General features: G+C 47.4%; 1 protein-coding gene across 1 annotated transcript in view; it reads right to left on the bottom strand.

The window, feature by feature from the left end:
• kank2 (KN motif and ankyrin repeat domains 2) overlaps positions 1-23,759 on the bottom strand; it is a 94,431-nt gene extending 70,672 nt beyond the window's left edge. The window contains 1 exon segment of the mRNA XM_084328305.1: positions 23,681-23,759. The gene's annotated coding sequence lies outside the window, so the exon portion shown is untranslated.
• Between the last annotated feature and the right edge of the window lie 628 nt (positions 23,760-24,387).

Raw genomic sequence — 24,387 nt, 5'->3', positions numbered from 1 at the left:
AGAGGGAGCGAGAGAGGGAGCGGGAGAGGGAGCGGGAGAGGGAACGAGAGAGGGAGCGGGAGAGAGGGAGCTGGAGAGGGAGCGGGAGAGGGAGCGGGAGAGGGAACGAGAGAGGGAACGGGAGAGGGAGCGGGAGAGAGTGAACGGGAGAGAGGGAGCGGGAGAGAGGGAACGGGAGAGGGAGCGGGAGAGAGGGAACGGGAGAGAGGGAACGGGAGAGGGAGCGGGAGAGAGGGAGCGGGAGAGGGAGCGGGAGAGGGAGCGGGAGAGAGGGAACGGGAGAGGGAGCGGGAGAGAGGGAACGGGAGAGAGGGAACGGGAGAGAGGGAACGGGAGAGGGAGCGGGAGAGGGAGCGGGAGAGAGGGAGCGGGAGAGGGAGCGGGAGAGAGGGAACGGGAGAGGGAGCGGGAGAGAGGGAACGGGAGAGAGGGAGCGGGAGAGGGAGCGGGAGAGAGGGAGCGGGAGCGGGAGAGGGAGCGGGAGAGAGGGAACGGGAGAGGGAGCGGGAGAGGGAGCGGGAGAGAGGGAACGGGAGAGGGAGCGGGAGAGAGGGAACGGGAGAGAGGGAGCGGGAGAGGGAGAGGGAGAGGGAGCGAGAGAGGGAACTGGAGAGGGAGTGGGAGAGAGGGAGCGGGAGAGGGAGCGGGAGAGAGGGAACGGGAGAGGGAGCGGGAGAGAGGGAACGGGAGAGAGGGAGAGGGAGAGGGAGCGGGAGAGAGGGAACGGGAGAGAGGGAGAGGGAGCGGGAGAGGGAGAGGGAGCGGGAGAGAGGGAACGGGAGAGGGAGCGGGAGAGGGAACGGGAGAGAGGGAACGGGAGAGAGCGAACGGGAGAGGGAGCGGGAGAGAGGGAACGAGAGAGGGAATGAGAGAGGGAGCGGGAGAGGGAGCGGGAGAGAGGGAGCGGGAGAGAGGGAATGGGAGAGAGGGAGCGGGAGAGGGGGAGCGGGAGAGAGGGAGAGAGAGAGGGAGCGGGAGAGATGAATCAGATACGAGAGCTCTTCCTGACCCCAGCGGCAAATAAGGGCTCAAAAAATCCTCCAAAAACAACTCCGCCTAGAAGATTAACATCGTTTGTACATTCGGAGACTAAAAATACACCCACAATAGAGTCTGCAGAGACGCCAGGGCCTTCTGTTGCCAAACGAAGAAGTGGATTGTTATCGAATCAACACTTCCTTTTTTTATTACTACCGTTTGTGACTAAAGCCTCCAAAGACCAGAGTGAATGAATATGAAAAGAGAAAATAGACCAGATGGAGAAAGTGGTCAGACAGAGTGCTGAATATTGACCACAGTTCACGTGTATGTGACCTCTATGAATAACTAACTCGTTTAAATGTTGGATAACGTTCAAAACGGGAGAAAGAACTGCATTATATGACCCGTCTGCCTGCACAGCGCTCGGCGACACCACAGATGGCTTCTCTCGGCCAACTGCTGCCCAATGAATAATTAATCGATAAATTCAAAAACCGCTTTTCCTCAACAACCACAGCAAGTTATAGAAGCAGCGACAACTGTTTGTGTCAAATCTGTAGCGTGGTTACTTAAAGCTGACCTCAGTGGTATTTCTTATTCAGTGTCTGGTCAGTAACATGGGTCTCCCAGTCCCTCCACTCTGCAGTAAACAGTCATCACTGATATAGAGTGTCTGGTCAGTAACATGGGTCTCTCAGTCCCTCCACTCTGCAGTAAACAGCCATCACTGATACAGAGTGTCTGGTCAGTAACATGGGTCTCTCAGTCCCTCCACTCTGCAGTAAACAGCCGTCACTGATATAGTGTCTGGTCAGTAACATGGGTCTCCCAGTCCCTCCGCTCTGTAGTAAACAGTCATCACTGATATAGAGTGTCTGGTCAGTAACATGGGTCTCCCAGTCCCTCCACTCTGCAGTAAACAGCCATCACTGATATAGAGTGTCTGGTCAGTAACATGGGTCTCTCAGTCCCTCCACTCTGCAGTAAACAGCCATCACTGATATAGTGTCTGGTCAGTAACATGGGTCTCCCAGTCCCTCCGCTCTGCAGTAAACAGTCATCACTGATACAGAGTGTCTGGTCAGTAACATGGGTCTCCCAGTCCCTCCACTCTGCAGTAAACAGCCATCACTGATATAGTGTCTGGTCAGTAACATGGGTCTCTCAGTCCGTCCACTCTGCAGTAAACAGCCATCACTGATATAGTGTCTGGTCAGTAACATGGGTCTCCCAGTCCCTCCGCTCTGCAGTAAACAGTCATCACTGATATAGAGTGTCTGGTCAGTAACATGGGTCTCCCAGTCCCTCCACTCTGCAGTAAACAGTCATCACTGATACAGAGTGTCTGGTCAGTAACATGGGTCTCTCAGTCCCTCCACTCTGCAGTAAACAGCCATCACTGATATAGAGTGTCTGGTCAGTAACATGGGTCTCTCAGTCCCTCCACTCTGCAGTAAACAGCCATCACTGATACAGAGTGTCTGGTCAGTAACATGGGTCTCCCAGTCCCTCCACTCTGCAGTAAACAGCCATCACTGATATAGAGTGTCTGGTCAGTAACATGGGTCTCCCAGTCCCTCCACTCTGCAGTAAACAGCCATCACTGATACAGAGTGTCTGGTCAGTAACATGGGTCTCCCAGTCCCTCCACTCTGCAGTAAACAGCCATCACTGATACAGAGTGTCTGGTCAGTAACATGGATCTCTCAGTCCCTCCACTCTGCAGTAAACAGCCATCACTGATATAGTGTCTGGTCAGTAACATGGGTCTCCCAGTCCCTCCACTCTGCAGTAAACAGTCATCACTGATATAGTGTCTGGTCAGTAACATGGGTCTCCCAGTCCCTCCACTCTGCAGTAAACAGCCATCACTGATATAGAGTGTCTGGTCAGTAACATGGGTCTCCCAGTCCCTCCACTCTGCAGTAAACAGTCATCACTGATATAGAGTGTCTGGTCAGTAACATGGGTCTCCCAGTCCCTCCACTCTGCAGTAAACAGCCATCACTGATATAGAGTGTCTGGTCAGTAACATGGGTCTCTCAGTCCCTCTGCTCTGCAGTAAACACAACATACATCGTCTGGTATCCCTTCCCACTTTATCCAATCAGGAGAGAGAACTCCATGATAGTTTTCAAGTCTTGCCAAGACAAATTTGCTTACTGCACTGGTAGATTATTGTACTTGTTTCAAGCACATTATTTGCTTAAAACTAGTTCTTATTTTAATTTTGATTTTTTTTGCAGTGTGGAGTTCTCCCTCCTGATTGGATCAAGTAGGACGGGATACCGTGAAATGGATTGAGTGTTTACTGCAGAGCGGAGGCCCATGTCACTGTGTCTATATCAGTGATGGCTGTCTAGAGTGTAGAGCCACTTATTCTAACATGTAGTCGTATCACTTACAGCACCTTTAACACTTATTCTAACATGATTTTGTGAAGAAACATCTATATATTGATTTGGAAATAATATAGGTTTCAAGCGGGCAACCCGAACGATTTGGGCATAATAATATGCATATAACACGTCATATCTCGCAATCTAGAAAAGAGTACTGGATTATTTTGGAAAGGGCCGATGTTTAGCGTGGAATAGCGCATAAACTACAGTATGTAGAAATGAACTGGTTAGTCAGTGTTGGACTATGAACAATGCCTGTCAAATGAGCCGTACTATTGTCTCCATAGCTATAATACAGAACACACGATGGGTCCGCAAACATCGCTAAAAATTGTCAATAACGCTGGTGCCGTTGAGTAAAGATGGGAAAACAGCGTGGCAGTCAATGAGTTAACACGTATTTCAACATGTAGACGTATCACTTACAGCACCTTTAACGGGCCGTACGGCTCCTGTATCCATCGCTGCAGGGAAGGACTTCACCACCAGGTGGAGTAAAGACAGATGATCTCATGTCAACAAGGCAACATGTTGTTGTGCTCATCCTGGAGAAACACTCTCTGTAGGACCCGGGGGACGGTGATGTCATCATCGAGAGCCGAGGTGGAAGCACCTCCTCGCCAGGGACTGTGGCCTGGAGCTGCTGCCGTCTACATTAACTCTTTGAGTGTCACCAGCAGCTTTCCCCATCTGCACTGGCTGGCGCCAGCTTTTCATGACCATTTTCACGATATTTCACGATCTTTGCAGAGCTATTGTATATTCTATATCATAGCTATGGAGACAATAGTATGGCTCATTTGACACTATTTATAGTCCTGCAAGCTGCTGCTTTCTACATTGACACAATCTCTGCCACACAGTTTGCCCATCTTATAGCTCTCACTGCCAGCGCTGTACGCCTATGGAGTGGCTCACCTTCTTTGCAGGGCTATAACTTTTTAAATATTATAGCTATATCTGCATTACTATGGCCCATTCAACATCGGGTATCTATCGTTCCGGATGTGGGAACGTTATATTTTTCCATTCATTCGTGTTAATACCGTCGTGAATATAAGTATGTTTTTAGAGTGGTCTGCAGTAATTCCTAGAACGCGAGTTATAGGCCCGATGCATATTATACATAATCGATTGGCGTTTCGTTCCTATACACGCTATATTAAAAAATTCAAATGCATATGATCGCTATACAAAGGCACACCACAATGTCTCATCGTTAAGATACCTTGGAATAGAGAGAGTGCATCTTCCAAGACGAGGGGGAGATATAGATAATCTCCTACTGAGGAGAGAAGTATGGTGGATCCATTACCTCAAAACTATGGCACCAACAGGACTCAATGAAGACTTTGACATTAGACCTTATTTGTAAATGTAACCCATAGAGGGAGACAGTCAATAGACTTTGTTTTTGTTTTTTCATTGTTGTTTTTGTTTTCAGTGGCTAGGACTTGTACCTTACACACTACTTACTGCTTGTTGCCTATCTGTAAATTATGTCTTAAGTCTAATGAAAAGATAAAATTGTTACTTAATCATGTATAAAATGTATTAATCATGCAAGTCTTGGGACCGCCCCTGATCACCAGGTGGGGCTGATTTTTCACTTCCTGTATAAAAATATGTCATTTTGTGTTGTATGCATGCTTGAGGAAGACCGGTGAGGTCGAAACGTTGCATCTACTGCCTGTTTCGTTTATTAAAATCACCTTGGAACTACAAGTGAGTTGCGAGCCCCGCTTTGTTCTTATGTATTACTGTATGTATTACCAGCAGCAACAAACGGAGGACGTGCATTATTTATTTTTTCTGAACGCTATACATTATGCTCCATCATGCGTGAAGGAAAGGGGGGGGGGGGTCGTTTATGATTTCTTGATCGTCAGTAACGGCTTTCTTTAGTACGACATCATACCTTGATCAGATGGATTGCAATGAAATAAATGGACAATCGAGCTGGAATTAACGTTGGATTTCTCTTAGCTGTGGCCGATGAGTCTGGAGAAAAAATATTCCAATTATTTGATTTCCATCTGCTAGATCCGTTTTCTGTTTGTACGACGCAATAAACGCCGAAAGCATATTGATTCTTGCGTCTCGAAAGCGATCCAATGCACTCGAGTGTTTGTCTGGATCCACAGAACAAGAGAGCTCTGCCCGGAACATATCCACCGATGCACAGAACGCCCCATCCTGTTTAGAGTGGGTGCAACATCGCCCGAAATCCACCAGGCGGCGGTATTGAGCCGTTGCAATATCAGACAGAGTACAGAGTCTCCCGGAGCCTTGCTGGATGAATTATGAATGGCAATAGCGAATAAAGGAAATAACGATAATAAAAACGAGTAAACTGGTTCTTGGCGCAGAAGCAGTTAAGGAGAGGAGGACCTGGGCGGTCTACATTAACCCTTTCACTGCTGCACTACCAAACGGTTAACCCTTTCACTGCGACAATACACAGAAGGTTAACCCTTTCACTGCCACACAACAGCAGGTTAACCCTTTCACTGCCACACTACAGAAGGTTAACCCTTTACTATCACACTACACACTTTGTGATACTAAAGGCCAAGGGTTAACCTTCTGTAGTGTGGCAGTGAAAGGGTTAAGGAGAGGCAGTGTGGAGGACCTGGGCTGGAGGCTGGAGTACTGGCTGAGGGAGGGAGGGAGGGAGGGAGGGAGGGAGGGAGGGAGGGAGGGAGGGAGGGAGGGGCCAGACCTGCTCACATTACTCCTGGAACGGCAGCAGAATAAAGGCCTGCTATTGGTCACTGTGTTGACCTCCGACAGGAAACTGGGCATGGGTGGGGCAGGGGAGGGACTGTGATGACGCGAAACAAAGAAGAAAATAAAAATAAGAGAGAGAGAGAGAAGGAGGGAGAGAGGGAGAGAGAGAAAGATTGAGAGAGGGAGGGAGAGAGAGAAGGAGGGAGAGAGGGATAGAGAGAAAGATTGAGAGAGCGAGAGAGAGAGAGAGGGAGTGAGAGAGAGGGAGTGAGAGAGAGGGAGAGAGGGAGAGGGAGTGAGAGAGAGAGAGGGTGGAGACTGGAGAGAGAGAGAGAGAGAGAGAGAGAGAGAGAGAGAGAGAGAGAGAGAGAGAGAGAGAGAGAGAGAAGAGAGGGAGGGAGAGGGGTGGAGAGAGAGAGAGAGAGAGAGAGAGAGAGAGAGAGAGAGAGAGAGAGAGAGAGAGAGAGAGAGAGAGAGAAAAGGGAGAGAGAAAGGGAGAGAGAGAAAGGGAGAGGGAGAGAGAGAGAGGGAGAGAGAGAGGTTGATGATCTTATTTTAAAGAAGAGGTGTCCGGCCCATGGGGACATTAACGTGTGTCGTCAGGCCTTACAAATACATTTGATTTGATTTGAGAGAGAGAGAGAGAGAGAGAGAGAGAGAGAGAGAGAGAGAGAGAGAGAGAGAGAGAGAGAGAGAGAGAGAGAGAGGGAGAAGAGAGAGAGGAGAGAGAGAGAGAGAGAGAGAGAGGGAGAAGAGAAAGAGGGAGTGAGAGAGAGGGAGAGAGAGAACATTCCTGTGCAGAGTGCTAGAGGTGAGGATCAGACTTGATGGATGCCAGACAGGCAGAGAGCTGCACAGACTGGAGCCTGGTTCTGGGTCTGTACGCTGGTCTCAGGTCAGTGTGTGGTCTGAGGTCTGTACGCTGGTCTCAGATCAGTGTGTGGTCTGTACGCTGGTCTCAGGTCAGTGTGAGGTCTGTACGCTGGTCTCAGGTCAGTGTGATGTCTGTACGCTGGTCTCAGGTCAGTGTGAGGTCTGTACGCTGGTCTCAGGTCAGTGTGAGGTCTGTGCGCTGGTCTCAGGTCAGTGTGAGGTCTGTACGCTGGTCCCAGGTCAGTGTGTGGTCTGAGGTCTGTACGCTGGTCTCAGGTCAGTGTGTGGTCTGAGGTCTGTACGCTGGTCTCAGGTCAGTGTGAGGTCTGTACGCTGGTCCCAGGTCAGTGTGTGGTCTGTACGCTGGTCTCAGGTCAGTGTGTGGTCTGTACGCTGGTCTCAGGTCAGTGTGTGGTCTGTACGCTGGTCCCAGGTCAGTGTGAGGTCTCTGTACGCTGGTCTCAGGTCAGTGTGAGGTCTGTACGCTGGTCTCAGGTCAGTGTGTGGTCTGTACGCTGGTCTCAGGTCAGTGTGAGGTCTGTACGCTGGTCCCAGGTCAGTGTGTGGTCTGTACGCTGGTCTCAGGTCAGTGTGAGGTCTGTACGCTGGTCTCAGGTCAGTGTGAGGTCTGTACGCTGGTCTCAGGTCAGTGTGTGGTCTGAGGTCTGTACGCTGGTCTCAGGTCAGTGTGAGGTCTGTACGCTGGTCTCAGGTCAGTGTGTGGTCTGTACGCTGGTCTCAGGTCAGTGTGTGGTCTGTACGCTGGTCCCAGGTCAGTGTGAGGTCTCTGTACGCTGGTCTCAGGTCAGTGTGATAGGTTTTTAGTTCATTGATGGGTATATCAGTTCATAATGTCTGGTAATATCTTATATCTAAAGGCCCCAATGTATAATATTCCTGATGGGGCCTGGAGCAGTGGCTCTGTGTCTGTGCTCTCCTCCTCCTTGAATATGACCTGATGACCCCGTTCTGCATCCATCCTGATGCATGATGCAATGATGTGACGATGTATTGACGACACCACCACTTGGCACTGGCTCGCTCTGTGTGCGGAGGTGCGTGGTCCGGATTGTGGTCTACTTGTGCTGTGACGGTTCAGTAAAACTCTGCAGACTGCCATCTGACTCTGTCTCAACTCTCTGTTCACCTCGCCGACATTCAATAAAAGAACTTAGGTTACATGAGGGTATTTCCTTTCAAATGGGGGCTCGTCCGGGATTGGTGATCGGAAAGAGGTGAGCAGAGACCGAGTAGATTATCTGCAGAGTTGGCACAGGATGAGTAGATCATAATCTGTATTTTTTTTTTTTTTTTTTTTTTTTTTCTTCTTGTCCGTGTCGTGCATTTCGTCCCGGGACTGACTGACGAGTCATAAACGGTTGAGTGCATTGGTCCAGGTCGAAACGAGAGCCGGTGCTTTTTCTTCAAATGACGAGGTGAGCTGAAAACCCATTACTAAATGTTCAGCAAATTGGCAAATTCCAAATTTAGAATAGGTTTGTCATTTGAATGAAATATGCCTGCATAGGATTTCGTCCAGTTGTTGTTTTCTTTATAGGGTTAAAGGCCCCACCAGAGGTTAAAGTCCTGAGAGGTTGGAGTCCTAAAAGAGGGGTTAGAGTCCCCGGGTTAAAATTCTATGGTTAAAGGCCTCCGTGGTTGGATAAATAGGGTTTACAGTGTGGGTTTGAGTCCCTGTGATCTAGTATCACTAAAGTTACAGTGTGGGTTTGAGTCCCTGTGATCTAGTATCACTAAAGTTACAGTGTGGGTTCGAGTCCCTGTGTGGGTTCGAGTCCCTGTGATCTAGTGTCACTAAAGTTACAGAAGTATGTTGGGAATTACAGGGGTATTACTGAATAGAGAGCCTATTAGGATGCTAGATCCTAATGTGAAACACTATGATTTGCCATATCTTGCTATGCTCGCTCATGCCTGTATTTTTTATTATTTGAGGTCCAGGGTTAAAGGCCTATGATGATCCGTGTTTGACGGCATCCGTGGTTGCTCCGTGGTTAAAGTCCTCCGTGGTTAAGGGCCTGAGTAGCACCTTTCCATAGTGTGGGTTAAAGTCACTATTGAGTTGCCGTGGTTAAAGGCATATTGGATTGCTGTGGTTAAAGGCCTATAACGGCTGCATTTACAAGACCAGTGCGTTATGTTGTTGAAAAGGGGGCCATTATCATTATATTAAAATGAATAGTGGTAGGGAGGCCAACCTATTATTATTAGAATAAATAACCTATTATTATTAGAATAAATATCGTCCATATTGCATTAGTGTGCTGCTCTGTGGTAGAGGGATGCGGCCGCGGAGCGAGGGAACAGGTCTCTCTCCATATTGCAGTTTCAGACTATGCATTGACAACCTAGTTCAGGGGTGGCCAACCCGCGGCTCGCGAGCCGCATGCGGCTCTTTGCCCGTCAATGTGCGGCTCTTCCATCCATAAAAAAAAAAAAAAAAAAAAATTACTTTTTTTTTTTTTTTAACTTTTTTTTTTTTTATGTCACTCATTCCATAAGGACATAGAATAAACATTTACAATTTTTTTTTTAATTGTCCATTTGCATGTTCTTGGTATCTGAATCTAGGGACATATATGGATCAGTGTCAGAAATAATGTGTCTGTTACTAGGCTTGAGTAAATTGTAATGAACCAAAGGAGAATATCAATTCTATTTAAAAAAAAAATATATCTTTGACTGTAAATAACACCATGCTAAAATTGACCAGACCTGAAAAATCTAAGCAAATGAATAAAGGGAAGATGATTAAACAGAAGGTTTTGTAGATACAGTACTGAATTCTGCCATCTTTTTTATAATGTAAATTTCTCCACCATTCTTCATCATATTGCAACACCGTTTTTTGCAAGACGTTCACAGAAAGGTAGAGAAACTAACTGCGTTCTGTTTTATGGCAATAACGTTCAGGTTTGTGGGAGATAATCCCAAAAAATAAGAGAAATTAAAAAGTAAATCCAGAAGTCAGATGATTGACAGGGGCTGGTGTGAGCTGGGTAGGGTAGTTTTTCGAAATTTGAAAGCCCTGAGTCTCTTCCTTCAAAAGACTACACTCACTTTTGGCTGTGCCACTCCCTCCTGTCAATATGCGCCGGTTTCCGACTCAATGCCCTGAGATTTCTATAATCTTATATTTCACTAATAACAGTTAAAATAATTGGTAAACAAACATAATGCTGAAAATATACACTTTTACTGTATATCTCGGGCTTTAGAGGTTAACCCTGTGAGGCCCAAATTAAAAAGAAATTAGCAACTTCAGAGGCCAGAGGGTGGGACATATAAACACATTTACTATCAAATAGCATTGTGAGGCTGAACAACAGGACCAATTACATGTGCTTAAAGGGGAACTATCTTATAAATGGCTTTTTTCAGTGTTTACCATTGTTTCTTAGCTATGTGGACTTATATTAATAGGATATATGTCTCTAATTCTCATATTGGCGAATTCTTCCAATTCTCCTCTCACAATATTCACCCTCACTGAACTGAGTCATCTGAAAATGTGCATATCTGTGATGTCAGAGATTTCTCAGCTGCATAATAATGTGGCAGTTGATGTGGCAGTTGGCACCAGGCCACACAGTGGTTGGAGCCCAGCCTCAAAACGGCTTGAGGTAGAAAAATGCGGTTTTTAGTACTTGATTAGAAATACAAAACAATGCATTTAAAAAAAAAAAAAACCTAGGTGTTCCATAGACTCACAGGAATTGTGTAAAAGTGCCCAAATAGTGAAAGAAATAGTAAAATAGTTCCCCTTTAACATTTTTTAAATAAACATTATTTTTTTAAATGGCTAAAAGTGATTTTGTAATTTTGCAACCGTGGGTCTCACAGGGTACTTTTAACCCTGTGAGGCCCAAATAAAAAAGACATTAGCAACTTCAGAGGCCAGAGGGTGAGACCTATAAACACATGAAGGGTGCCGTGACTGAAAAAAAAGGTTGAGAAACGCTGGTATATGGTGTGGCTCTTTGTGGTACCACAGTCATTTTTTTGTGGCTCTTAGTCTCTGACTGGTTGGCCACCCCTGACCTAGTTGATTAAATATAGGTGGGTATATATGCTCCGGGTCTGAGAAGGAGCGGGTATTATATTATATTATATTATATGTATTATGTTGTGCTATGTGGTTAGTTTATTTATTATTTATTTATTTATTATTGAGTGGGTGTAGACTGGAATTGGCTGAGATTGAGGGTAGAAAGGGAGGAAGCCGCCACTGTTTGTTTGCCTAATACGATACTAGGTGCATGTCTTAAGATTCCAACTAAAACATGTGTGTGCTGATACCGGTGTGAAAGGTTGTTGTGTTTGAGTGATAGGTTTTGTTTGTCATGGTTTATTAGAAGGTGGTATGAGAAGGTATTAGTAGGTGGTATGAGAAGGTATTAGTAGGTGGTATGAGAAGGTATTAGAAGGTGGTATGAGAAGGTATTAGTAGGTATATGCATGGAGTGCATGTGTGTCCTGGAGTATGGGTGTGAAGCGTATGTTTGGTTTTAATTTTGGTTCATATTTCCTTACATTTGCATGTTTCTATGGTTGTGTGGTAGGAGACAAGATATTATTGCTTTTTTTTTTTTTTTTCCTTTTTCCCTACTCTCCTCTGAAGTGGCCGTGGACCATCCAGCTTGAATGCTGGAATATACCCATGGTCTGTAAAATGCTGTATACCTCATTAGAATGCAGTGCTGTATACCTCATTAGAATATGTATACTCATTGGGATATTGTATACTCCAAAAACTAATGTGTGCTCAATAGATTAGGTCTGCGTTAGGATATTGTATACTCTGATGTGGGACAATGTGTGGATGTTTTGTTTTGATTTGGTTTATGTGGATTTTAGTCTGATTTTCTAATGATCCCTCGGCATAGAGATTGCAACCATTGAAAATCATTGCATTATTTTTTATGTGTCTCTGATATGGTCCTCTTTTTCATTTGTGAGTTGAGTCTAAAAGGCTGTCGGGTTGGGGAGTGGCTGAGCGACCATGGACGCGATGGGGAACGGTCAGCTGTCATCCACTTCCTTGGGGACGCTGTGGTCATGCTGAGAACCGTACCGAGGCCCTTCTCCTCTCCATACCTTTGCCGGTGGTGGGGTGGAAATGAAACCCGGACGATGTCACGAGCTGTCGCTCGGTCGCCTGAAAATGTAGGGCTGGTGCCGGGTTGAGGGGGAGGGGCCGGCAACAGGACTTCGGCCTGAATTCAGTATGATGCAGTGTCCTCTGGGGGAGGTGATGGCTGACTGACGAGGAGCGCTCTCTGCCTGATGGCCTGCGGGGGATTGGTGTTGAGACTGTGGGATTCACAGTCTCAAGGGTGGGTGAATTGGACTCTGTGTGGACTCCACACAACAACTGAATAGTGGACTCAACAACTGAATAAATTACTGAATTTAAATAATTAATTGAAATAAGAATATTAGAATAATAGATAAATTGATTGAAATTATGCAAAATGTGACTGAACTAAAACTGGACTGTCTTAAAATATGATTGATATTGTGCAAAATAAGACTGAACTGTCTGAACTGTCTTCAAGAGTGTCATGCATCATTTCCATATTTTACAGATCCTGGTTAATGTTAAATCGACGTCAGTTTATTGGTAGATTATTTTTTTGTTTTTATTCCTCTATAAAGTTACGGCAATGAATTTTTGTTGACTGTTCGAATTGGTAGTGTACCCTCAAATATGTTTCCTGGCTTGTATTGTATAGCTGTCATTAGCATTTTACGGGTTTTTAGTCAGCCTGGAGGAGCAGGGCCCAGTAGTGCATTGTGGCAAACACAAGATTACAACCGGGCATAATGGATAAATGGGAAATCGATTGAACGGGTCATCGAGGTCCTGGGTGGGCCTATGTCAGGGGTAGGACTGGGTAACACGAAGGGCCAAGGTAAAGTTGATGATGTGTATTAGAAGATGAACGATTGAAGTGGAAAAAAGAAGACGCTTCACTCCACTCTCTTCCCCTCTGGTCCGTTCCATCATCTGCCCACCTATGACCCCTCCTGTCTAAAGACACTAGACTCTACTGGCGAGATGGAGGCAGTCGTCTCGGGGGACATCGCCTCCCTCGTCTCCCTCTACCCACTGACTGTGCAGGGATCAAGGACTCTGAGATCTCCAACACCCGAGGGGGTTTTGCTAGGACTCTGTTTCGTTCTGCGGGACTCCCACACCTGCACTGTATTGATGATAGTATTGGTGGTCATCCATACTTGGTGCATGTTTTGATGGTTGTGTCATATTGTTGGGTACAGATCCATCAATGAATTGTTGTGTTGACGTTTTGATTTAACGTCAAAAGGGGGATTGATAGGTTTTTAGTTCATTGAAGGGTATATCAGTTCATAATGTCTGGTAATATCTTATATCTAAAGGCCCCAATGTATAATATTCCTGATGGGGCCTGGAGCAGTGGCTCTGTGTCTGTGCTCTCATCCTCCCTGAATATGACCTGATGACCCCGTTCTGCATCCATCCTGAGGCTCCCTTCTCACAGACACGCGTCTGACGACTGGCCGGCGCACAAGCACGCGCACACATGCAAAATCTCTCTCTCTGGCACGTCAGAACACTCACAGATAATTGATAGGTTTTTCAGTTATGCAAATCCTAATACAAAGACACAGTTATTCTTCCAAGAACATTGGAGCATATAGCTTTAACTACGCACACACACCAATTATATGATGTACCATGGAGAGGGGCGATAAGGCGAACGGTGGTAAGGAGGCAGGGGACTGCTTTTCCATATTGAAAGCAGCCCCTCCTTCTACTCCGCTTCCCATCTAAGATCCTTTGTCCTCAAACTATGACATGACAGCTATCAATCATTAAGCCAGGAGGAAGGGTGGAGACGAGAAATGTATAAATGATGTGACGATGTATTGACGACACCACCACTTGGCACTGGCTCGCTCTGTGTGCGGAGGTGCGTGGTCCGGATTGTGGTCTACTTGTGCTGTGACGGTTCAGTAAAACTCTGCAGACTGCCATCTGACTCTGTCTCAACTCTCTGTTCACCTCGCCGACATTCAATAAAAGAACTTAGGTTACATGAGGGTATTTCCTTTCAAGTGTGTGGTCTGTATGCTGGTCCCAGGTCAGTGTGTGGTCTCTGTACGCTGGTCTCAGGTCAGCCAGGCAGCGTGGCGGCGGCAGAGGAAGTAATCTCACAACACAGTTGACGTAGCAAAGTGGTTTCCTCTCGGGGGGGAACTCCCATCAACCATCAATTGCTTCCTGATTCAATAACTGACGCTAATCAGATGACTCTGTGAAAACACAGGCTCTCAGTCCAGAGGAGGCAGATGCTGACAGACATGTCGTCAGCTTGTGACTGCAACTTGTTCCTGTTTGCGGACGACTCAGCCCTGCTGGTCTCTGACAAGAACAAGTTACAGGTTGAAAAAACCCTCAGCTCAGAACTAGGCAAAATCTGCACCTGGCTCGCTGATAACAAACTATCATTACACATGGGCAAAACAGAGTCCATTCTCTTCGGTTCAAATAACAAACTCAGCAAGACCGACGGCTTCTCAGTTACAGTGGGTGACAATATTGTCACAAGGAAAGAAGATATTACCTACCTGGGTTCCATCCTAGAGGCTAATCTCTCCTGTGACAAAATGGCATCCAATGTAATAAAAAAAGTCAACCAACAAACTCGATTCTTGTACCGGATCTCCTCTCTGGTAAACAAGAATACCCTGAAGACTCTGGCAGGAGCACTCATTCAAGGGTACTACGACTATGCTTGCACCTCATGGTACCAAAGTGTAACTGGTCTAAGGTCACCCTCTCTGTGTCGTCGTCGTGTAGTGGAAGTGAAGACTCAGTTGTGGCAATTCAGTGTGTTTTATTTCACCTGGAGAAGACATTCCACAGGTACATATCAACACTTGGCCAGCAGATGGCGTCAATAACTTGCCTAGGCTCCTTCCGGATTCAGCCAGACTGCTCATTTTGAATGATACATTGAAATATCCATTAAAATAAAACAACACAATGAAATAATACAAAATAACCAATAAGATATCTCCAATTACCTGGAGAAGACATTCCACAGGTACATATCAACACTTGGCCAGCAGATGGCGTCAATAACTTGCCTAGGCTACAAGGGGGGAGAAATATGTCACGCAGTCAGAACGAGGCCTACACGCATTGTTCAGCCATTACCACAAACTCAGTCAGCATGTGTCATACAATAGTTCGCCACCACAGCTAAACCACATTACAAAAAGTGCAGAATTGTTCGCATTAACACAGTTACCAATATATACAACTCCGGTTCATTGCCCGGTAAATTATTTACAATAGTACGTTCTTTTAAACCATTAATAAGTTCTGGGGACATGGGACAGCTCTTACCTCCTTCCTGATTCAGCCAGACTGAACGGAAGGAGGCGGGCGACAAAGTAAGTACGTCACTTCGGCAGGAAGTGACGACGGCTTCAAAATAAAAGGCTATGAGTAAAAGATAATAATAAACAAATTAAAGTAATAACGTTAGGGAGGGATCTTTGTGGAATACAACATTAGTATATTTTATATACCTGCTACAAAAGCACCTCAAAGGCGCTAAAAACAAAATTACAAACATCTCAAAACAAACTGGTCAGACTACTGCTTGACCTTACTCCTAGAACCCACCTCACCCCTGCCCACTTTGCCAACCTAGGATGGCTTAGAGTAGACGACAGAGTACAGCAACTTGCAATGGGCCTGGTCTAAAAGATACACTACACGACCAAGGTACCCATGTACATGTCAAAATACTTCCCAAAGGTCAGTGAATACCACGATCACAACACCAGAGGGAGCTCCACAAATCATGTTAAACCCAGATTCGGCTCAAACAAGGGACTAAACACGTTTCGCAATTATGCCACATCAATGTGGAACGCCCTACCCAAAGCTGTAAAGGAATGTGAATCACTACCCACTTTCAAAACCACTCTCAAGGGACACCTACGGGAGACTGCAATTCGAAACTGGCCCCTGTAAATGTCCTAACCCAACCCCCTCCAATGTACAGTAATTTACCTAGTATGGTTGTCAATATTCCAATGTACAATTGTGCTTGTTTGTACAGTGCCCCCCCCCCCAACCACCTCTAATGTAAATTACCCAGTATGGTTGTCAATATCCCAATGTACCCAACCCCCCCCCCCACACAACCTCCTCCAATGTACAGTTTCTACGTCAAATGTATATACTCCCTTTTCTTGACTCTTTTTGTATCACAAACAGTACTGTATTTGCACATCTGGTATGTCATAAATGTATAGATGTAGCAGTACTGTCTATCTGTATGTCATGTATGTCATATATGTCCTGATTAATTGAAAATGGGGGACCCTGATGTAAACAAGACGAAAGTCTTTCTCTGGTCTGCATCCCCTTAACAATTGTGTGTATTGAGCTGTACTGTATTGTACCCATTCTGCAATCTGTTAATAAAGTTTTCAATCAATCAACCAGAAATGTTATGCTATATTATGAGTTAAAATCATATAAACGATTTGTATCTGTTTTGTTCTTATGGACTGATTATGGAATATGTATTTTATGGTTGGAGAATTGTGATATCTGACTTATGAATATTGAGTGAGCTTTGATTCACTTGTTTTGTTTGTTGTGATATTTTCTTGTGAGTACTTCAATGTTTGTGGTTTTATATTTTTATTTAACTTTTTTTGGGTTTGTATTTTAAATGTTTGGACCCCAGGAAGCCTTGTGTGTAAAGACTAATGGGGATCCACAATAAACTGACAGATGTTTACAGAGCAGACAGATGTTTACAGACCAGACAGATGTTTACAGACCAGACAGATGTTTACAGACCAGATGTTTACAGACCAGACAGATGTTTACAGAGCAGAGACAGATGTTTACAGACCAGAGACAGATGTTTACAGAGCAGACAGATGTTTACAGACCAGATGTTTACAGACCAGACAGATGTTTACAGACCAGACAGATGTTTACAGACCAGATGTTTACAGAGCAGACAGATGTTTACAGACCAGATGTTTACAGACCAGAGACAGATGTTTACAGAGCAGACAGATGTTTACAGAGCAGACCGATGTTTACAGAGCAGACAGATGTTTACAGACCAGACAGATGTTTACAGACCAGAGACAGATGTTTACAGAGCAGAGACAGATGTTTACAGAGCAGACAGATGTTTACAGACCAGACAGATGTTTACAGACCAGACAGATGTTTACAGACCAGAGACAGATGTTTACAGAGCAGAGAAAGATGTTTACAGAGCAGACAGATGTTTACAGACCAGACAGATGTTTACAGAGCAGACAGATGTTTACAGACCAGACAGATGTTTACAGACCAGAGACAGATGTTTACAGACCAGACAGATGTTTACAGACCAGAGACAGATGTTTACAGACCAGACAGATGTTTACAGAGCAGAGACAGATGTTTACAGAGCAGACAGATGTTTACAGACCAGAGACAGATGTTTACAGACCAGACAGATGTTTACAGACCAGACAGATGTTTACAGAGCAGACAGATGTTTACAGACCAGACAGATGTTTACAGAGCAGACAGATGTTTACAGAGCAGACAGATGTTTACAGACCAGACAGATGTTTACAGACAGATGTTTACAGACCAGACAGATGTTTACAGACCAGACAGATGTTTACAGATGTTTAGAGGAGACAGTCCTCTATCTATATTTTTTGTTCATTCTGTTTAAATCAATGGGGTTTTTCTTCACAGTTGCAGATAAAGCTTAGGCTACACTAATATTATAGTATTAAAAACTGATTAGTTATATTCAATATATATAGAAAGTTGATTTAATAAAAATAAAAAACGAATTTAATCAGATTAATCACTTTATTCAAATTGAGGATTTAGTTTGAGGATATTTATTTAAAAAAAAGAAAATACATTTCTTTAATATTCTTTTTTATATATTTTTTTTAATTATTAGTAAAAACCCTGATGAAGTTCGAAGCCCAAAACAGGCTTCGGGGACAGCCTTACTGTGAGCTGAACAGAGACAGTCTGACACGCTGTGAGCTGAACAGAGACGGCCTTACTGTGAGCTGAACAGAGACAGTCTGACACGCTGTGAGCTGCCAAGTAATTCCAGTAAACCCAGACAATTAATTAACGGACAGGCTCCTCCAGGTCCGCGACATCATTTCATTAGTTCTCTGCTAAAGCGGTTCATATGGCTGGCGTGTGGTGGTCCCCGTACAAATGGGGTTTATAACCTTTACATTCCTCCGTTTGGAATTCCACGCCAGCGCCCCTCGTCCCCACTGGGTAATTGAGTCCGTGAGACACATTCCATCCCGGCAGAGGAGCTGATGAAGGAACTCCAGCTGGGCAGCGATCCAGAGACCAAGAGCCACCTGGACCAGAGACCGAGAGCCACCTGGTCCAGAGACTGAGAGCCACCTGGACCAGAGACCGAGAGCCACCTAGTCCAGAGACCGAGAGCCACCTGGTCCAGAGACCGAGAGCCACCTGGTCCAAAGACCGAGAGCCACCTGGTCCAGAGACCGAGAGCCACCTGGTCCAGAGACCGAGAGCCACCTGGACCAGAGACCAAGAGCCACCTAGTCCAGAGACCGAGAGCCACCTGGTCCAGAGACCGAGAGCCACCTGGTCCAGAGACCGAGAGCCACCTGGTCCAGAGACCGAGAGCCACCTGGTCCAAAGACCGAGAGCCACCTGGTCCAGAGACCGAGAGCCACCTGGTCCAGAGACCGAGAGCCACCTGGACCAGAGACCAAGAGCCACCTAGTCCAGAGACCGAGAGCCACCTGGTCCAGAGACCGAGAGCCACCTGGTCCAGAGACCAAGAGCCACCTGGTCCAGAGACCGAGAGCCACCTGGACCAGAGACCGAGAGCCACCTGGACCAGAGACCGAGAGCCACCTGGTCCAGAGACCGAGAGCCACCTGGTCCAGAGACCGAGAGTCACCTGGTCCAGAGACCGAGAGCCACCTGGACCAGAGACCAAGAGCCACCTGGTCCAGAGACCGAGAGCCACCTGGTCCAGAGACTGAGAGCCACCTAGTCCAGAGACCGAGAGCCACCTGGTCCAGAGACTGAGAGCCACCTAGTCCAGAGACCGAGAGCCACCTGGTCCAGAGACCGAGAGCCACCTGGTCCAGAGACCGAGAGCTACCTGGACCAGAGACCAAGAGCCACCTGGACCAGAGACTACAAGCCACCTGGTCCAGAGACCGAGAGCCACCTGGTCCAGAGACCAAGAGCCACCTGGTCCAGAGACCGAGAGCCACCTGGTCCAGAGACCGAGAGCCACCTGGTCCAGAGACCGAGAGCCACCTGGTCCAGAGACTGAGAGCCACCTGGTCCAGAGACCGAGAGCCACCTGGTCCAGAGACCGAGAGCCACCTGGACCAGAGACTGAGAGCCACCTGGTCCAGAGACCGAGAGCCACCTGGTCCAGAGACCGAGAGCCACCTGGTCCAGAGACCGAGAGCCACCTGGTCCAGAGACCGAGAGCCACCTGGTCCAGAGACCAAGAGCCACCTGGTCCAGAGACTACAAGCCACCTGGTCCAGAGACCGAGAGCCACCTGGTCCAGAGACCGAGAGCCACCTGGTCCAGAGACCAAGAGCCACCTGGTCCAGAGACCGAGAGCCACCTGGTCCAGAGACCGAGAGCCACCTGGACCAGAGACCGAGAGCCACCTGGACCAGAGACCGAGAGCCACCTGGTCCAGAGACTACAAGCCACCTGGTCCAGAGACCGAGAGCCACCTGGTCCAGAGACCGAGAGCCACCTGGACCAGAGACCGAGAGCCACCTGGACCAGAGACAGAGAGCCACCTGGTCCAGAGACCGAGAGCCACCTGGTCCAGAGACCGAGAGCCACCTGGTCCAGAGACCGAGAGCCACCTGGACCAGAGACAGAGAGCCACCTGGTCCAGAGACTGAGAGCCACCTGGTCCAGAGACCGAGAGCCACCTGGTCCAGAGACCGAGAGCCACCTGGTCCAGAGACCGAGAGCCACCTGGTCCAGAGACCGAGAGCCACCTGGTCCAGAGACCGAGAGCCACCTGGACCAGAGACCGAGAGCCACCTGGTCCAGAGACAGAGAGCCACCTAGTCCAGAGACCGAGAGCCACCTGGTCCAGAGACCGAGAGCCACCTGGACCAGAGACTACAAGCCACCTGGACCAGAGACCGAGAGCCACCTGGTCCAGAGACAGAGAGCCACCTAGTCCAGAGACCGAGAGCCACCTGGACCAGAGACCGAGAGCCACCTGGTCCAGAGACTACAAGCCACCTGGTCCAGAGACCGAGAGCCACCTGGTCCAGAGACCGAGAGCCACCTGGACCAGAGACAGAGAGCCACCTGGACCAGAGACTACAAGCCACCTGGACCAGAGACCAAGAGCCACCTGGACCAGAGACCGAGAGCCACCTGGTCCAGAGACCGAGAGCCACCTAGTCCAGAGACCGAGAGCCACCTGGTCCAGAGACCGAGAGCCACCTGGCCCAGAGACAGAGAGCCACCTGGACCAGAGACAGAGAGCCACCTGGTCCAGAGACCAAGAGCCACCTGGACCAGAGACCGAGAGCCACCTGGTCCAGAGACCGAGAGCCACCTAGTCCAGAGACCGAGAGCCACCTGGTCCAGAGACTACAAGCCACCTGGACCAGAGACCAAGAGCCACCTGGTCCAGAGACAGAGAGCCACCTGGTCCAGAGACCGAGAGCCACCTGGACCAGAGACTGAGAGCCACCTGGACCAGAGACAGAGAGCCACCTGGTCCAGAGACCGAGAGCCACCTGGTCCAGAGACCGAGAGCCACCTGGTCCAGAGACTACAAGCCACCTGGTCCAGAGACCGAGAGCCACCTGGTCCAGAGACCGAGAGCCACCTGGTCCAGAGACAGAGAGCCACCTGGACCAGAGACCGAGAGCCACCTGGTCCAGAGACAGAGAGCCACCTGGACCAGAGACCGAGAGCCACCTGGTCCAGAGACAGAGAGCCACCTGGTCCAGAGACCGAGAGCCACCTGGTCCAGAGACAGAGAGCCACCTGGTCCAGAGACCGAGAGCCACCTGGACCAGAGACCGAGAGCCACCTGGACCAGAGACCGAGAGCCACCTGGTCCAGAGACTGAGAGCCACCTGGTCCAGAGACAGAGAGCCACCTGGTCCAGAGACCGAGAGCCACCTGGACCAGAGACCGAGAGCCACCTGGACCAGAGACCGAGAGCCACCTGGACCAGAGACCGAGAGCCACCTGGACCAGAGACCGAGAGCCACCTGGACCAGAGACCGAGAGCCACCTGGACCAGAGACCGAGAGCCACCTGGTCCAGAGACCGAGAGCCACCTGGTCCAGAGACCGAGAGCCACCTGGACCAGAGACTACAAGCCACCTAGTCCAGGCTGCAGACTAAAGTGACCCAAATATGATTTGTTTTGCTCACATGTGACTCAGAACAGAACAGTGTAAACGGCACAAATCACATGGAATCTGATACTTTCAGCTCAGATTTCTTCCAATGCGACCTCAGTCTTAACAGTCATCGTCATGTGACTTCCATGCGAATTTTAGTCATTTTGTCAACATGTTTTTATGTTCGTCTTCTTTATTGTTCATTAGAGCAAACAAATCTGATCCGAGCAATAAAAGGAGAATTGCGCTCTCAGGCCTGCAGTGTGGACGCAGATGGGACCGGAGCCCATGTGAGGACCAGCTGCAGGTGATTGGATCCCGTGACGAGGCTTCATTTGGGCCAACAACCAAAAGCCCAAAAGCAAATATAACCTAATGACTACTTAAAACTGCACGCGAAGTTAGGACCACAACAACAAACAACAACATCAGCCATGTTTCAGTTGTTGTTTTGTTCATCATCTCGCGTCACGCGTCAGTCTCCAGTCAGTCAGTCAGTCAGTCAGTCAGTCAGTCAGTCAGTCAGTCAGTCAGTCAGTCAGTCAGTCAGTCAGTCAGACAGTCAGTCAGTCAGTCAGTCAGTCAGTCAGTCAGTCTTCAGTCAGTCAGTCAGACAGTCAGTCAGTCAGTCAGTCAGTCAGTCAGTCAGTCATCAGTCAGTCAGTCAGTCAGTCAGTCAGTCAGTCAGTCAGTCAGTCAGTCAGTCAGTCAGTCAGTCAGTCAGTCAGTCAGCCAGCCAGTCAGTCAGTCAGTCAGTCAGTCAGTCTCCAGTCAGTCAGTCAGTCAGTCAGTCAGTCAGTCAGTCTTCAGTCAGTCAGTCATCCAGTCAGTCAGTCAGTCAGTCAGCCAGTCAGTCAGTCTTCAGTCAGTCAGTCATCCAGTCAGTCAGTCAGTCAGTCAGTCAGTCAGTCAGTCAGTCAGTCAGTCAGACAGTCAGTCAGTCAGTCAGTCAGTCAGTCAGTCAGTCAGTCAGTCAGTCAGTCAGTCAGAGTCTTCAGTCAGTCAGTCAGTCAGTCAGTCAGTAAACCTCGTTAAAGTATAAAGTCTGCGAGACGCGACCGCTGTGATCATCGACGAACAAATGTGGCAGAGAAGCTGAGTAACATCTGGAAGCAATGAAACCTCCGGACGGACCCACCCTCTCTCCCCCTATCCTTCTCTCCCCCTTCTCTCTCCTTCTCCCCCTCTTTCTCCTCTCTCTCTCCCCCTCTCCTTCTCTCCCCCTCTCTCTCCGTCTCTCTCCCCCTCTCTCTCTCCTTCTCTCCCCCTCTCTCTCCCTCTCTCTCCTTCTCCCCCTCTTTCTCGCAGTCTCTCTCTCTCCCTCTCTCTCAGTCTCTCTCTCTCCTTCCTTCCCTCCCTCGAGTTCCAACAATCACGGGGGTTTCTTCTTGTTAATGAAGAAATACGCGCATTTTAAACAGAACCTTCAACAAGGGAAAGTTTTTGATGAATGAGCAATAAAATCATGTCTACCCCCCCCCCCCACACACACACACACCGAATCATTCAGATTAAATAGACACACACCGAATCATTCAGATTAAATAGACAAACACCGAATCATTCAGATTAAATAGACAAAATAAACAAATGCTCAGCAGCCCACACAGCTTATAGACCACCACGACTGTTGTTCACGGTCTCTCAATAAAAACAACATGTTTATGTTAGATATGGCGGTTATTATAGCGTGTAGACTATAGTAGGGTTATGATGACTCGCAGCAGAGATTATTAATAACACGCATCATCATAGCAGGCATTGTGTGGCTCAGTTATTATTATCATGATGCTCTGGGCAACAAAAAACTGGCAACAAAAAACTGCTAAGAGAACCGTGTTTTTGTTGCCCAGAGCATCATGATAATAATAACGGAGCCACACAATGCCCGCTATGATGATGCGTGTTTATTAATAATAAGGGTCTCTGCGAGTTGGACTAAGCAAAAAGAAAAACGTGCTAATAATACTTGAGTTAAAAATAATTATGAAATGATAAACATGATCACATTGAACGCTATAGGCTATAATAATAAAACCATCCAAGGTGATTATTATTGTGAGGATAGAGGATCCGTTATTGGAGGCAGAGACCGCCGCTTCACAAAAGAAGCCACGGGAACCGGGCGGCTTCACCGCGATACCAGCCGACACCTCGAACCTGTGACGGATATCAACATATATGTTGTGATATTATATTTGTTGTCCTCTTACCTTCTTCTGGAAACCCTTTTGAACCCGTCGGCCCAGGAGCGCTCTCTCTCTCTCTCTCTCTGACAGCAGCGGCACGAAAACACCGCAGCGGCCGAGACGAGCAGGATTAACCCCTTCTCCTCCTCTTAAAGGGCCAGCGCAGCTTTATTATCAGCCCAGTCAGTGAGAGGAGGGGGAGGGGGGGGGGGGATCCACTGTAGTCTACTGTAACTCGAGTCTCTGAGTCACTTTTACACATCAATACGTCATCTAGGCAAGTTTAACTAATATTCTTTGAATCTAACCTGAGATTGATTGATTGATTGATTGATTGATTGCAATTTGTATTAACAGATTGCAGAATGGGTACAATACAGTACGGCTCAATATACACAATTGTTAAGGGGATGCAGACCAGAGAAAGACTTTCGTCTTGTTTACATCAGGGTCCCCCATTTTCAATTCATCATAACATTTATGACATACAGTACTGTTACATCTAGACATTTATGACATACAGTACTGTTACATCTAGACATTTATGACATACAGTACTGTTACATCTAGACATTTATGACATACAGTACTGTTACATCTAGACATTTATGACATACCGGATCTACAATTATACAGTACTGTTTATGAGTACAAAAGTCTAAGAAGAGAGTATATACATTTGAGGGGGAAGAAACTGAGATGATCACACCTCAACTACCCAGGCAATAATC

This window comes from Notolepis coatsorum (assembly GCF_963971535.1).
Source record: "Notolepis coatsorum genome assembly, chromosome: 14".
Classification (NCBI taxonomy): Eukaryota; Metazoa; Chordata; class Actinopteri; order Aulopiformes; family Paralepididae; genus Notolepis; species Notolepis coatsorum.
The sequence above is the reverse complement of the archived record's forward strand: the minus strand, read 5'-3'. Positions and strand labels throughout refer to the sequence as shown.